Source organism: Antedon mediterranea, chromosome 4 (assembly GCF_964355755.1).
Source record: "Antedon mediterranea chromosome 4, ecAntMedi1.1, whole genome shotgun sequence".
Classification (NCBI taxonomy): domain Eukaryota; kingdom Metazoa; phylum Echinodermata; class Crinoidea; order Comatulida; family Antedonidae; genus Antedon; species Antedon mediterranea.
In genome coordinates, this window is record NC_092673.1 from 10152533 (window position 1) to 10169701 (window position 17169).

General features: G+C 38.3%; 1 long non-coding RNA gene across 2 annotated transcripts; it reads right to left on the minus strand.

The window, feature by feature from the left end:
- Positions 1–204: 204 nt before the first annotated feature.
- LOC140047997 (uncharacterized) lies at positions 205–4840 on the minus strand. 2 transcript variants are annotated; one of them, XR_011845021.1, is made up of 6 exons: positions 4426–4840; positions 3535–3605; positions 2902–2981; positions 2267–2346; positions 1640–1729; positions 205–1031 (listed from the first exon to the last, which is right to left on the minus strand). It is a non-coding gene; the product is annotated as an uncharacterized lncRNA (long non-coding RNA). The 2 variants fall into 2 exon arrangements; XR_011845020.1 differs by having other exon boundaries at positions 2898–2981.
- Positions 4841–17169: the final 12329 nt, after the last annotated feature.

Sequence of the window (17169 nt, forward strand, 5' to 3'; positions counted from 1 at the left end):
AAGAAATTTTCATTGAAAAACTCGACTGTTTTGTTAAATGCGAAACAGCGTATTTGGCGAGAGGTCGATGAACGCGTCTGATAACCGCTCGCTAGGCTGTACGCAACTAGGCCTAGGTTGTAGCTAGGCCTAGTTGGTACCTATAAGTAGTGTAATCATGCTATACATCATTTTAATTTACAATAGATTAAATAATAAGCTTAATTATTATCATTGTATTTATTTCAACTGAATATAATTCATCATAAATGTAAAAATTTAGTAAAACTACTAACTACCAGGCCTAGGCTAGGCCCTTAAAATTAAAGCCTATACAAAAATACTCAAACTACTGTATGATAAATATAATATAAAATTAAAGGTTGGTAAAATTAACATTTCTTTTCATTTTTGTAGGCAACACAGTTTCACGAAAAGGCTTTATATCTACTTGCTTTTGTTGTGGAACAAAATTTAAAGAAAAAGATAAAAAATACAATTTTTAAAATATGAAAAGCCGTCACAAATTTGCACTAAATCTAATAAATGTAAAATCACAACCTATATACATTTGTACAACCTGCCATTCACGAATTTGCAATGGATACTGTATACTACCACGCTAACATTTAAATTAACAGGGCATGGAACAAATTGCGTGGCATGCTACACCAACAACTTACAACAACTATGACCTGGGCAAAAACTACATTCACAAGTGAAAGAACACACTGGCGTTTAAGGGAACAGTTTTTTTATTTGGTACAGCTGCTCCATAATCTGCTTTTCTTCCTTATATCTTCACTCTTTTTGAAAGTTTATACTAACAAATTTATTTAAATGAACATACCTCATAATCAAATAACTGTTTTCTCATCCTAATTTATATACATAGTTTAAAAACTGCCAATTTTCAATTAAGATTACATCATACATTGTACATTTCTATTCAACAAAATTGTCAGAACTTTCTATTATTTAAATGTCTAAGATAGTCAGGTCTCGGGTCCATTCTACAGTCACCACAGATTGACTTTTTCATCACAAAATTTCTGAAATTATAAAATGTATTAATGTGTAAATTAAGTATTTTTTTAATTACATAAAAAATATGATACAAGTATTTTTAGCAGAATACAGGCATATTGCACCAGGTGTAATACAGCCTAAGCTACATATGCTTGAGCACCATGCTATTGCATTCATGAGAGAATGGAAGGTGGTCTCTGAACAAGGCGGGGAGCTAATACATGCCAAACTCAACCGTCACAAAACAGCAGTGTGGATTAGAGTCAAACTTAGACTCATCTGACTTTCACATCTCCAATGATACAAAATGAAATAATAAAACCCAACAAATGCAAGAAAGCCAACAAAGAATGATTCATTAACATTAATGATCATAAAATATTGTACATTTTTAAATGTTAAAGAAATATTGCATTGTATTGATTTCCTATTAACAATGCCTAATGATAATGAACATGTAAAAGTAATACTATAGTATGTCTATATTTCAATTACTAACTAATTACTATTGATTGATAGTACTACTGCTGTACTGTACATGTGTTAGTGATTGATTGTTAAAGTTACAAATTCATAGCATGGTAAACACAATTTAAAATTTACTAGTTCTTGAACAGTAAAATAAACTTACCTATATAGATGGTAGGTATAGGTATTGGTCCAAATCTGTTTAAAATGTTTTAGCCATTTTGGGTTGCCGCTATACTATATTATTATGTACCTAAAAAATATTAATAGTAATAGTATAACATTATAATAAGAATTAATTAAAATTAACTTATTATATTTACTATGGTTGCATACATACTAATTTGAATATGCAGTGATGAGCAAAAACAAATGTTAAAATTCATTATTTATAATAATTGTAATTATTACATACAGGGTAGGCATATATGCCTTATGTCATTGCATAGGGTATATATAACCAGGTATCCTCATAATAAACATTATTTGTAATAAATTCTGTAAATATATTAAAAATAAAAATTAATAATAGCCTCTAGGCCTAATTAGGTAGCCTACTAATACCTAGCCTATTGCTCTAGGCTAGGCTAAATAAGCTGGAAAGCTGCTTCTCTTAGGCTGCTAGTGCAAGAGAGCACAGGTCTAGCTAGTATATTAAAATAAAAATAGGGCCTAGCCTAGCCTAGCCTAGCCCAGCCAGTGGTAGTGATTGGTTGTTAATATTGAAAATTAATAGCATGGTAAACACAATTTAAAATTGACTAGTTCTTGAACAGTAAAATAAACTTACCTATAATATAGATGGTAGGTATAGGTATTGGTCCAAATCTGTTTAAAATGATTTTTCCACTTCGGGTTGTCGCTATGTACCTAAAAAATAGTAAAACATTACTATAAGAATTAATTAAAATTAGCTTATTAAATTTAATATGGTTGCATACATACTAATTTGAATATGCAGTGATGAGCAAAAACGAATGTTAACATTCATTATTTATAATAATTGTAATTATTACATACAGGGTAGGCATATATGCCTTATGTCATTGCATAGGGTATATATAACCAGGTATTCTCATAATAAACATTATTTAAATAAAATACTGTAAATATATTAAAACTAAAATTAATAATAATTAAATAATAATATATAGGCGTATAGCCTAGACCTAATTAGGTAGTCTGCTTATACCTAGCCTATTGCTCTAGGCTAGGCTAAATAAGCTGGAAAGCTGCTTCTCTGTAGGCTGCTAGTGTTAGAGATCACAGGTCTAGCTAGTATATTAAAATAAAAATAGGGCCTATAATATAGGCCTAGCCTACCCAGCCACTGGTAGTGATTGATTGTTAATATTGAAAATTAATAGCATGGTAAACACAATTTAAAATTTACTAGTTCTTGAGCAGTAAAATAAACTTACCTACTGTATATAGATGGTAGGCTGCTAGGTATTGGTCCAAATCTGTTTAAAATGTTTTTGCCACTTCGGGTTGCCGCTATGTACCTACAAAATAGTAAAACATTATTATAAGAATTACTTAAAATTAGCTTATTAAATTTAATATGGTTGCATACATACTAATTTGAATATGCAGTGATGAGCAAAAACGAATGTTAAAATTCATTATTTATAATAATTGTAATTATTACATACAGGGAAGGCATATATGCCTTATGTCATTGCATAGGGTATATATAACCAGGTATTCTCATAAGAAACATTATTTAAATAAATACTGTAAATATATTAAATTAAAATTAATAATAATTAAATAATAATATATAGGCGTAGAGCCTAGACCTAATTAGGTAGTCTACTTATACCTAGCCTAATTGCTCTAGGCTAGGCTAAATAAGCTGGAAAGCTGCTTCTCTGTAGGCTGCTGCTAGTGATAGAGAGCACAGGTCTAGCTAGTATATTAACATAAAAATAGGGCCTATCATATAGGCCTAGCCTACCCAGCCAGAGGTAGTGATTGATTGTTAATATTGAAAATTAATAGCATGGTAAACACAATTTAATATTTGCTACTTCTTGAACAGCAAAATAATCTTACCTATATAGATGGTAGGTATGGTCCAAATCTGCTTAGCCACTTCAGGTTACTGCTCTATATATGTAGGCTACCTACAATAGTATAACATTAATAATTATTATAACAATTTTATAAAATTAACTTAACTTATTAAATTTAATATGATTGCATACTAATTTGAATATGCAGTGATGAGCAAAACCGAATGTTAATATGATGCTTGTCATTATTTATATTGTAATTATTACATACAGAGGGTAGGCCTATAATATTCCCTATGTCATTGCATACATGGTATATATAATCCTCATAATATTAAATTTACAGTTTTTGTAATGAATACTGTAAATTTATTAAAACTAAAATTAATTATACTGATTAAATAATATTAAAAATATATAGGCCTAGGCCTAGGCGTAGATCCTGGGCCTAATTTTAATTAGGTAGCCTACTAATACCTATTAGGCTAGTAGTAGGCTAGCCTACTCAAGGCCAGGCTAACTAAGCCGGAAAGCTGCTTCTCTGTAGTAGGCTGCTAGAGAGCACAGGTCTAGCTAGGGCCTAGGCCTAGTATTAAAATAAAAATAGGGCCTATAATATTGGTATATGCCTACCCTACCCAGCCAGGCCTAAATAATTAATATAATGTAACATTTCCAAACTCATTTGGGTCAGCTGTCACATGAAAGGCAGTGTTGCAACTAGAGTAGACACAAGCCTAAAATGCCTAAAAATGACACAATTTGAAACGGCCATAGCTCAAAAATTCAACCATCACCTCTCGACCGTTACTATGTTATAACATTCACAGATAACTAAATTATCAGGCAGTACCAAAGAATTAGAGTGAAAATTACATTTTTTAAAGATACGGACAAACAAACATGTACCAAATTTGGAAATGTCACTCACGTGCGTAAATTGGTATATGCTTGTATTTTATGGTCCACCCTTCCATTAATTTTCAGCGTTACATTCCTTGTAAAAAACAAAACGACAACGTGCTTGTTTCATCCAGGGACTCTTTAATGAATATTCATATTTTTAGCGACCCTTTATTTTTTTATCTCATTCTCATTGGCTGTTTAAAACATGTCTTTAAATGACGTTTGACTCCACTCTGCACACGTGGATTTGTAAGTAATTGTTTATGTATGGTTACTCCAGCGATACGACTTGTAACGTTGAGGGCGCATGACTTAATTCGTATGTTTGAAACAGCGATGTCCGTAGCGATATAGCTGTCTGCTGATCGGCCACCAAGCCCAGGATTTGCTGCAGCAAATTAACGATATCTGGATCATTATGAGGCGGGTGTTCTGGATCCGCCAGAAAAAAGAAAGAAGATATCCCGCCATCGACATAGCTCGAATCGTCTCGCGGGCCGCTCTGTCAACAGTTGACAGAACCTCCTCTGACCTAGCGCGCTCGCCACTAAGAAAATTTGACTTACTTGCGTCTAAGCCTTGGTCTTCGCGGACCCGTCCCTTAGCGGCGTCCGGAATGACGGGCGCCGTAATATAATGTTCAAATTGTTGAGTAGGCACTGGAAAGGCTGCTCCGAGAACAAACGACGCAGGCTTAGGAATCTTCGGTTCCTTAGCTATAAGCTCGATCCTATCTATAAGCTCAGGATCAAGCGGCACAACCAGGCACGTGGAGGTCCTCTTCAGCGGCGTGCGCAGACCGAACGTCGAAAAACGTTTCGACGATGGCGCGGGCTTCGGCTCGTTAAACGCGTAATCGACTCCAAGAAATTCGAGTACCGCCGGGACAGTACGAAGCACTAATGCCTGCAGACCCTCACCCTCCGGTCCCTCACGCTCTCTCGCGCGCTCCTCATCAGAGAGCGTGACCATCGTCAAATCGGACTCGTACCCTCTGACGATGGACGGGCCCTCAGACACAGACTTCTGAGGCGGGGGCCGAAGTTCGATGTACGGAACTTGGGGAGGGCCGGTATGAGGAGAGGTTGCAGAGGGCATCTCCCTAGGCAACGCTCTCACCGCTGCCGAGATAGCTTGCATGGCCGCCGGGGAGAGAACATCCGGATCGGCCGCAGCTGCAGCGGAGGCAGACATCGCGGGAGGAGCAATCTCGCGTGCAGGTGTAGACTGACTAACAACTGTTTCCTGAGTTACACACGGTGTGGGGTCAGTGAACTCCACACGATCCCGAGGCTTAGGTAGCGACGCAAACTTCGCAGGCGTCCCCCGGACACAAATATCGCACGGAGCCTCCTCACTACAAGAACGGCAATTAATGCATCTTGCGTGCCGATCCCACTTGGTCGTAGCACGGGGACCCTTGCACTGTATGCACTCTGATTTTGGCATAGTGCCAACTAACAATCGTATTGTCACACAACGTACACCCAACGGAGTAAACTAACTAACGGCGTGTGTACTTGTTAATATCCTAGCACGCTAGGATAACGATTTGCAACGTATCACTATTTCTATTCTAGGCCTAAAACAACGTTTCCAAACGTAACTAGAATCCTCTAGATAAGCCTAGAATAACGGATTTCAACGTATCCACACACAACAGGAATGACTAAGCCTGTCTAATCACTATATTGACTGAACAAAGGAACTTAGCTTCGGCTTGTATTTCTCTGAATTCCTGGAATTCTATCGTTCTTTGTATCACGTACGAACAGAAATGATGACGCTCGCTGATCTATCTCTCTCTCGCTGATTTATCTCTCTCTCTCTCTCGCTGATCTATCTCTCTCTCGCTGATCTATCTCTCTCTCGCTTATCTATTTCATTTCATTTCATTTATTTATTTCACTTTACAAATATATAAATATAAAGTGGAGGAGCCTAAAAGAAAGCAACGCTTGTGGTGAATAGGCTTCTCAAAACAAAACAAATAAAATATAAATAATATAACACAATTAGAAACTCCAAAAAAACAACAATTAAACTAATATCTTTTCTCTAACACATAAGTTTAACATGTTTAAAACTAAAACAACAAGTAAAAAATAGATTATATAAATTATTTAAGAAATATCAAATATATCAATAATAAAAGAATTTACAAAGAACCTTCAACCACTAATAGTTTAAATTGACGTTTAAATAAAGCACAGTTATGAGATTTTTTAAGAGATAAAGGAAGAGAATTCCAGAGTTTAGGTCCAGTGTATACAAGGGTATTCATTTTAAGACTAGTTCGAGTAAATGGCAGGTGATACTGATCTATCTCTCTCTCGCTGATCTATCTCTCTCTCGCTGATCTATCTCTCTCTCGCTGATCTATCTCTCTCGCTGATCTATCTCTCTCGCTGATCAATCTCTCTCTCGCCGATCTATCTCTCTCTCGCTGATCTATCTCTCTCTCGCTGATCTATCTCTCTCTCTTGCTGATCTATCTCTCTCTCGCTGATCTATCTCTCTCTCGCTGATCTATCTCTCTCTCTCTTTCGCTGATCTATCTCTCTCTCGCTGATCTATCTCTCTTTCGCTGATCTATCTCTCTCTCGCTGATCTATCTCTCTCTCGCTGATCTATCTCTCTCTCGCTGATCTATCTCTCTCTCGCTGATCTATCTCTCTCTCTCGCTGATATATCTCTCTCGCTGATCTATCTCTCTCGCTGATCTATCTCTCTCTCGCTGATCTATCTCTCTCTCTCGCTGATCTATCTCTCTCTCGCTGATCTATCTCTCCCTCGCTGATCTATCTTTCTCTCGCTGATCTATCTCTGTCTCGCTGATCTATTTCTCTCTCGCTGATCTATCTCTCTCTTGCTGATCTATCTCTCTCTCGCTGATCTATCTCTCTCTCTCGCTGATCTATCTCTCTCTCGCTGATCTATCTCTCTTTCGCTGATCTATCTCTCTCTCGCTGATCTATCTCTCTCTCTCGCTGATCTATCTCTCTCTCTCGCTGATCTATCTCTCTCTCGCTGATCTATCTCTCTGTCGCTGATCTATCTCTCTCTCGCTGATCTATCTCTCTCGCTGATCTATCTCTCTCGATGATCTATCTCTCTCTCGCTGATCTATCTCTCTCTCTCTCGCTGATCTATCTCTCTCTCTGATCTATCTCTCTCTCGCTGATCTATCTCTCTCTCGCTGATCTATCTCTCTCTCGCTGATCTATCTCTCTCTCGCTGATCTATCTCTCTCTCGCTGATCTATCTTTCTCTCGCTGATCTATCTCTGTCTCGCTGATCTATCTGTCTCTCGCTGATCTATCTCTCTCTCGCTGATCTATCTCTCTCTCGCTGATCTATCTCTCTCTCTCTCTCTCTCGCTGATCTATCTCTATCTCGCTGATCTCCCTCTCTCTCTGATCTATCTCTCTCTCTGATCTATCTCTCTCTCTCTCTCTCTCGCTGATCTATCTCTCTCTCTCGCTGATCTATCTCTCTCTCACTGATCTATCTCTTTCTTTCTCGCTGATCTATCTCTCTCTTGCTGATCTATCTCTCTCTCGTTGATCTATCTCTCTCTCGCTGATATATCTCTCTCTCGCTGATCTATCTCTCTCTCGCTGATCTATCTCTCTCTCTCTCGCTGATCTATCTCTCTCTCGCTGATCTATCTCTTTCTCGCTGATCTATCTCTCTCTCGCTGATCTATCTCTCTCGCTGATCTATCTCTCGCTCGCTGATCTATCTCTCTCTCTCGCTGATATATATCTCTCTCACTGATCTATCTCTCTCTCGCTGATCTATCTCTCTCTCGCTGATCTACCTCTCTCTCTCGCTGATCTATCTCTCTCTCTCGCTGATCTATCTCTCTCGCTGATCTATCTCTCTCTCGCTGATCTATCTCTTTCTCGCTGATCTATCTCTCTCGCTGATCTATCTCTCTCGCTGATCTATCTCTCTCTCGCTGATCTATCTCTCTCTCACTGATCTATCTCTCTCGCTGATCTATCTATCTCTTTCTCGCTGATCTATCTCTCTCTCGTTGATCTATCTCTCTCTCTCGCTGATCTATCTCTCTCTCGCTGATCTATCTCTCTCTCGCTGATCTATCTCTCTCTCGCTGCACTATCTCTCTCTTGCTGATCTATCTCTCTCTCGCTGATCTATCCATCTCTCGCTGATCTATCTCTCTCTCTCGCTGATCTATCTCTCTCTCGCTGATCTATCTCTCTCTCGCTGATCTATCTCTCTCTCGCTGATCTATCTCTCTCTTTCGCTGATCTATCTCTCTCTCGCTGATCTATTTCTCTCGCTGATCTATCTCTCTCTCGCTGATCTACCTCTCTCTCTCGCTGATCTATCTCTCTCTCGCTGATCTATCTCTCTCGCTGATCTATCTCTCTCTCGCTGATCTATCTCTCTCTCGCTAATCTATCTCTCTCTCGCTGATCTATCTCTCTCTCTCGCTGATCTATCTCTCTCTCGTTGATCTATCTCTCTCTCGTTGATCTATCTCTCTCTCTCGCTGATCTATCTCTCTCTCGCTGATCTATCTCTCTCTCGCTTATCTATCTCTCTCTCGGTGATCTCTCTCTCTCTCTCGCTGATCTATCCCTCTCTCGCTGATCTATCTCTCTCTCGCTGATCCATCTCTCTCTCTCTCTCGCTGATCTTTCTCTCTCTTGCTGATCTATCTCTCTCTCGCTGATCTATCTCTCTCTCGGTGATCTATATCTCTCTCGCTGATCTATCTCTCTCTCTCTCTCGCTGATCTATCTCTCTCTCTCGCTGATCTATCTCTCTCTCACTGATCTATCTCTTTCTTTCTCGCTGATCTATCTCTTTCTTGCTGATCTATCTCTCTCTCGTTGATCTATCTCTCTCTCGCTGATATATCTCTCTCTCGCTGATCCATCTCTCTCTCTTGCTGATCTATCTCTCTCTCTCTCGCTGATCTATCTCTCTCTCGCTGATCTATCTCTTTCTCGCTGATCTATCTCTCTCTCGCTGATCTATCTCTCACGCTGATCTATCTCTCTCTCGCTGATCAATCTCTCTCTCGCTGATCTATCTCTCTCTCTCTCTCTCTCGCTGATCTATCTCTCTCGCTGATCTATCTCTCTCGCTGATCTATCTCTCTCTCTCTCGCTGATCTATCTGTCTCTCGCTGATCTATCTGTCTCTCGCTGATCTATCTGTCTCTCGCTGATCTATCTGTCTCTCGCTGATCTATCTGTCTCTCGCTGATCTATGTCTCTCTCGCTGATCTATCTCTCTCTCGCTGATCTATCTATCTCTCTCTCGCTGATCTACCTCTCTCGCTGATCTATCTATCTCTCTCTCTCGCTGATCTATCTATCTCTCTCGCTGATCTATCTCTCTCTCGCTAATCTATCTATCTCTCACTCGCTGATCTATCTCTCTCTTGCTGATCTATCTCTCTCTCGCTGATCTATCTCTCTCACTGATCTATCTCTCTCTCGCTGATCTATCTCTCTCTCTCGCTGATCTATCTCTCTCTCGCTGATCTATCTCTCTCTCTCTCTCGCTGATCTATCTCTCTCTCGCTGATCTATCTGTCTCTCGCTGATCTATCTGTCTCTCGCTGATCTATCTGTCTCTCGCTGATCTATCTGTCTCTCGCTGATATATCTCTCTCTCGCTGATCTATCTGTCTCTCGCTGATCTATCTCTCTCTCGCTGATCTATCTCTCTCTCTCGCTGATCTATCTCTCTCTTGCTGATCTATCTCTCTCTCTCACTGATCTATCTGTCTCTCTCGCAGATCTATCTGTTTATCGCTGATCTATCTCTCTCTCGCTGATCTATCTCTCTCTCTCGCTGATCTATCTCTCTCTCGCTAAATCTATCTTTCTCTCGATGATCTATCTCTGTCTCGCTGATCTATCTGTCTCTCGCTGATCTATCTCTGTCTCGCTGATCTATCTCTCTCTCGCTGATCTATCTCTCTTTCTCTCTCGCTGATCTATCTCTATCTCGCTGATCTCTCTCTCTCTCTCTGATCTATCTCTCTCTCTCTCTCTCTCTCTCTCTCTCTCGCTGATCTATCTATCTCTCGCTGATCTATCTCCCTCTCTCGCTGATCTATCTCTCTCTCTCGCTGATCTATCTCTCTCTCTCTCGCTGATCTATATCTCTCTCGCTGATCTATCTCTCTCTCTCACTGATCTACCTCTCTCTCGCTGATCTATCTCTCTCTCGCTGATCTATCTCTCTCTTGCTGATCTATCTCTCTCCTACTGATCCATCTCTCTCTCGCTGATCTATCTCTCTCTCGATGATCTATCTCTCTCTTTCACGCTGATCTCTCTCTCTCTCGCTGATCTATCTCTCTCTCGCTGATCTCTCTCTCTCTCGCTGATCTATCTCTCTCTCGCTGATCTATCTCTCTCTCGCTGATCTATCTCTCTTTCGCTGATCTATCTCTCTCTCGCTGATCTATCTCTCTGTCGCTGATCTATCTCTCTCTCGCTGATCTATCTCTCTCTCTCGCTGATCTATCTCTCTCTCGCTGATCTATCTCTCTCTCCTCGATCTATCTCTCTCTCGCTGATCTATCTCTCTCTCGCTGATCTCTCTCTCTCTCGCTGATCTATAATAATAATAATAATAATAACAGGATTTTTATAGCGCACATACCACTCAAGAGTGCTCAAGGCGGATTAAAAAAAAAAAAAAAACAAATCATACAAATGCCTGACAAATAAAATGCAATTTCTTTGGAGGGTCCCCATCCGTTCTCGTTCTGTCGCGGTCCCGGACGCGATTTTTTTTTTCGTACATAAGTTGGGGACCCCTCATGAAACGTCACAAAAATAAACATGAATAATTCATCAGTTAAATTTGTTGTTCCGTGTGCACCCAAGCGTATAGCAACAAGAAGTGATTACACGAACAACTGCGATACGATTCTTTCTACAGTAGGCCTAGGATTCTAGGTCAATTCACGTGATTGCCTTCGCGCACTATTCTTCACACAAAATGTGTCGAATCGAGGCTAATCGACAGCTAGGCAAGACATTAAACTAAGTAGTAATTCATTGGACATAGCCCAAAGAAAGCTTAGACCCACAAGAATAAAGAATGTGTATAATTTGTGTACTGTATTTTTTTAATTCTGCTATTTTATTATCAAACAATATGCATGAACTCAAAGGAACTTTAAAAATGCGCGTATATGAACACATGAGATGGGAAGATTAGACCCACGAGAATAAAAAATGTATTTTTGTGTAATGTTTAATGTTTAATTTTGCTGACTTATTACTCGGATTCGTGTCATATACCTAACACACACACGTCACACACATACCCACCGTACCCACACAGCTACTACTAGAATAGACATGGGTTTAGAGACTAATAATTAGGCCTATAGTATTAATAGAAACTATAATTTTAACACGTAATTCTTTAGTAATAAATTATATTAAAAACACCATAAACAAAGGCTGATTATTTCGACAATCCACACAAAACGCCGCTATTCTTCTACGAAATCGCACGCCGCAACAACAGCGGAGATAGGCCTAGAATCGTACCGCACTCTTGTGTAATCACTTCTTGTTGGTATACGCTTGAGTGCACACGGAACAAGAACATTTAACTGATGAATTATTCATGTTTATTTTGTGACGTTTCATGAGGGGGTCCCCAACTTATGTACGAAAAAAAAATCGCGTCCCGGACCCCTATCTAGGTGACCAAACAAATGAACAGGATACACATTTGCCTTGCCACAGACGACCGGGTGCTCAGAGACTACAACCAAGACAGAGGCACCCCAAAGATAATGCTGGTCAGGAAAAAGTATACTATAAAATTCTAGAACTTTAAGAAACCTCATGATTTCCATATGCCTTAATGAATAAATGTGTTTTTAATAATTTTGTAAAAGTATCAAAAGTTTTGCAAAATCTGATAGAGCTCGGTAGAGCATTCCATAGACGAGGAGCAGTAACGGTGAAAGCTCTGTCTCCCCATGAGTGGTGAGACTTAGGTTGATGTAGAAGCAGCGTATCACTAGAACGCAGATTCCGTCTGGGAACATACAGCCTAAACATGTCAGATATATATTCAGGAGCCATGCCATTAATAGACTTAAAAACATAGAGTAATAATTTAAAAACAATGCGGTACATAACAGGAAGCCAATGCAAAGTTTCCAAGGTATTTGATATGTGTGCATATCTTGGTAGTTTTTTAACAACTCGTGCCGCTGTATTTTGAATCAGCTGAAGCCTGTGGAGTTGTTTTTGTGGGAGACCAAATAACAAGGAGTTACACATATCGAGACGCGAACTAACAAATGCATGTACAAGTTGCTCAGCAGCTGCACGATTTAAGTATTTTCTGATGCCTCGAATATTTCTTAAATTATATGACGATGCAGACGTAATTTTAGAAATATGAGCCGTCATTGTCATATTAGAATCCAGAATTACACCAAGATTTCTAACTTGTGTAGTATTTTTAGTACAAAAGTTAGCAATGGAAACCCTCCTAGATGGAATTTTCTCTAATTGTTGTTGCGAACCAAATAGAATGTACTCAGTGTTATCATCATTAAGTTTCAAAAAGTTTTTGGCCATCCAGACACGAATTTCAGAGATACATTTTTCAAGCAAATCAATTGATAATTCACTCTGTGTCATGGTAGGTTTTAACGATATATATATCTGAGTGTCATCAGCGTAAACATGATAGCTAAGATTATATTTCTTAATGATATCACGAATAGGATATACATAAATTGTAAACAATTGTGGACCTAACACAGATCCTTGCGGAACAGAGTAATTTAAAGTGGTAGGTTGAGAGATTACCTCTCTAATACAAATGTGTTGAAGTCTGTCCTCCAAGTATGATTGATACCATCTTAGTGCCCATCCCTCAACACCAATAGAAGCATGCAACCTCTCAGTCAGAATACTATGATCTACCGTATCAAACGCAGCACTCAAATCAAGTAAAATTAAAGCAGTTACTTTTCCAACATCCATCGCACGAAGTATATCATTGCTAACGCGCAGCAGTGCAGTTTCAGTACTGTGATGTGCTTTATACGCTGATTGAAACGGATCAAGTAAAGAATTATCCTTTACATGTGATAGTATACGTTTAGATACCACTTTTTCAATTACTTTTCCAAGAAAACACAGATTTGATACTGATCTGTAATTGGATAGCTTTTCAGGATCAAGACCCGATTTCTTTAATTGAGGACGTATGTGCGAGATTTTACAAATATCTGGGAAAACCCCAGTTTCCAAAGACAGATTAACGACACGTGTAATTAGTGGAACAAAAACAACAGCATTTCTCTTAATTAACAGAGTAGGAACTGGATCCAGACTTCAAGATTTAGCAGGCGAGTTTTTGACAATTTCAGAAATTTCTTTTTCACTTGCAGGTTCAAATATACAAAGGGAGGAACAATTATAATTTTCACAGCATACGTCGGTATTAAAGTAATGAGACAAACTTCCAGCACTATCTTTAACAAGAAGTTTACGAATATTAACAATTTTATTTTTTAAAAATACGGAAAATCTTTCTGCAAGTAACTCATCTGAGTGAGAAAATGGAAGCACCAACGATTTAGAACAGTGTAAAAGATTGTTTACAACTTTAAACAGCTTCTTCTGATCACCTGAGCAATCTTCGACCAGATCAGAATAATATTGTTTCTTAGCACTTTCAACAAGCATATTAACAATACACAGCTGATGACAATATTTCTGTCTATATAATGTATTTTTTGATTTCATCCATTTTCTCTCAAATACGCGACGGAGTTTTCTTGCAGATCTAATTTTATCAGTATACCACGGTTTTGAAGAATTTAGTTTGATACATTTTGTTTTTAAAGGTGCGTGTTTATCCATAACTTCTCTTAAAGAGCAGTATCTTTCAATATTTTCTTGCAAAGTACCATCATGCATATCAGACAACCGAGCTTGTATGTCATTTGAAAATATTGTTGTATCAATACTGTTTATATTTCGGATTTTAATTTTAGATTTAGGAAGAGGTGGTTTCTTGAAGTCGAGACTACAAAGTATAGAAAAATGATCAGAGATACCCGGTTTTACAGTGATCCCCGAGATCAGAGAAACATCTCTAGTAATAATGAGATCAAGACAATGACCACCATCATGCGTAGGTTCATTTACAGTACATGCTGTATAAGATTGAAAGACTGCAATAGACGATTACATTTATTTGCAGCGATATTCTCATTTTCATCAATGTGGATATTAAAATCACCACAAAAAATTACTTCTGATGGAATGATGAGATAATCAAAAATCATATTTTCAAATTCATTAAGAAAGTCGGTGACAGACAAACTCGGTGGTCTATAGATGCATACAATATAAATTGTTTTTGAACTTAATGTAAACTGTAAATGTATTGATTCAAATGAAGAATAAACATTTACATCATTTTTCATATTAACACTTAGACTAGATTTAAATAAAATTCCAACCTCTCCACCGATTTTATCCAATCTAGGAACATGTTTGAAACAATATCCAAGTGGAGTTATGTTTCCAATGGAGAGGTTGTCATCAGGTCGAAGCCATGTTTCAGACACAGACACGATATCAATGTCATTACTAACAACAAAGTCTGTGAATTCATCACTTTTGTTACGCAATGAACGAGCATTTAGCAAACAAAATATAAGTGACGAATTTGCAGAATTTGAATTTAATTTTTGTAGGTAGGTTTTCGTGGATTTAGCAGCTCTCGTACAAGTTCCAGGTACTTGAACCACTCTTTTCTTTCTTTTCTTGCATCGATTTTTATAGTCCCTTGTTGATGATTGACGCATTCTCTCTTACGAATTGGTTGGTACTGATTTGAGAGCAGAAAAAATGACGGAGGTGGACTCATCGCCGACTCACTACTTATGTGATCAATAATGTTCTTCGCCAGAGTACTTGTTCCTCGTGGGCTAAGATGAACTCCATCAGAAGATAGTTTTATGAATGGAATATTTGTATTATCAATAAATCCCCAGCCATTCTCTTTGCATATGAGTTTCATATGGTGATTTGCTCTCTCTACATCATCGCATTTCGAGACTGTCTGGTTGCGTCGGTGTATGATGGAGGAAACTGTGCACTTTATTGGCTTCATGGGTTTCACACAGAGATGTCGTTTTTGAGGTCAAAGTGTCTGAACTGTCATTTCTCTTGTTAGTTCCCACATGAACAATCACTCTTTCAACACCATGTTTTACTGCAAGACGCTTGGCACAATGCGCGAGGTCTTCCATTTTTGGACCACGCATAGTGTGGCATATCACCTTTTTTTCAGTAGAATTATTTAATCGTTTGGGACGAAGATGTTTAATCATTGAATCGCCAATAATCAGAACGTCAGCTGGAATTATGTAATCTTGAGTACTAGCAGTTTTATCAGCAATTTGTTGTGTGTCGCTTAGTGCTTTATGTTTATTACGGTATTTATGAATCTGTAGTTGATAAGAATCAACTTTTCCAGTACTCTTCGTTACATCATTAGTAGGGCTAGTCGTGTCCAATGCGTTATTTAGAGTGTCAATTAGCTGATCAGAATAAGTCCGAGAATCATCGATAACTTTACTGTCACAATTTGGTTCTACATTAGACCGATTTTGTTTCGGGAGGTCCAATGAGGTCAGATGTATAGACTGTTCTTGAGGAGAGGAACATCTATCGTGCAGACCAAGTTGGGGACAGGTTTTATGTTGAGTAACACTATGCCCCTTCACAGTAATAAAGTCAGATGTGTCAATAGCAACTTGGGTTATTTTCGCATCTTTGGCTTTAGCAGCATCTTTATGAGCTGAGATAAGTAGATCGTGTAGTTTTGTCACTTCCTTATCTTTTTGCTGCAACAGTTGTAAAGTATGCTGCAAATGTGTTACATCGGACTTAAGAGCTTCGAATTTAATATTTATATTCTGTTTGAATTTTCTATTTTCTTGTAGGGATTTAACCTCTTTTTAAAATTCATTAAGCTCACGTCGAATATCTTTTACAGCTTCAAACAAAATAGCACAATCATTGTTTTTAGCTAATAATTTATCTTTCAGGACTCTATTCTCATTTTCAGACATTTTAATTTTAAGTTCGAAGTTTTCTTTTAGAAAATCAGATAGATTTGGAGAAGCTAATGAGTGATCAAAATGTGATTGAGTGCAAGCGGAATGGATGTTTTGGAGGTCATTTACATCAGTGGTTACCAGGTCATGTATTATGTATCATTACATTCAGTATCTATTTTGTTACTTTCAATAGCTGCATTTACTAAAGGTAGTTCCACTTCAGCATCATTGACTTTAGTTGCATCAGTACATTCTAAGTCATTGCACACCCCATTTTCGCTGAGATATTTTTCGGCTTTTTCAACACTAAAAAATGATTGGAATAAAGCTCCGTGATAGCCATCAGTGTTTGCTTGGCATTCCAGCCAGGATAAATATATACCTGGTTGTTTACCGACAGCAACAGCATAAACCTTTTTCTTTTTAGTTTTCTTAGATTTAATTAGTTTTTCAGCCATTTCTATGTGTTGCATTGTTGCATTAGCCACCTCGCTATGCAGTGGTATTTGTACGATTTCAATGGACAAAAGAAGACAATAGAAAGTACTGTTGCCTAGCACAACGACGCCTCGCACTGATTGGCCGATTAGAAGGCAGAAAAGACGCGGTACGATCGTTTGAGGTCCCAGCAATGAAAAGGGCCAAACT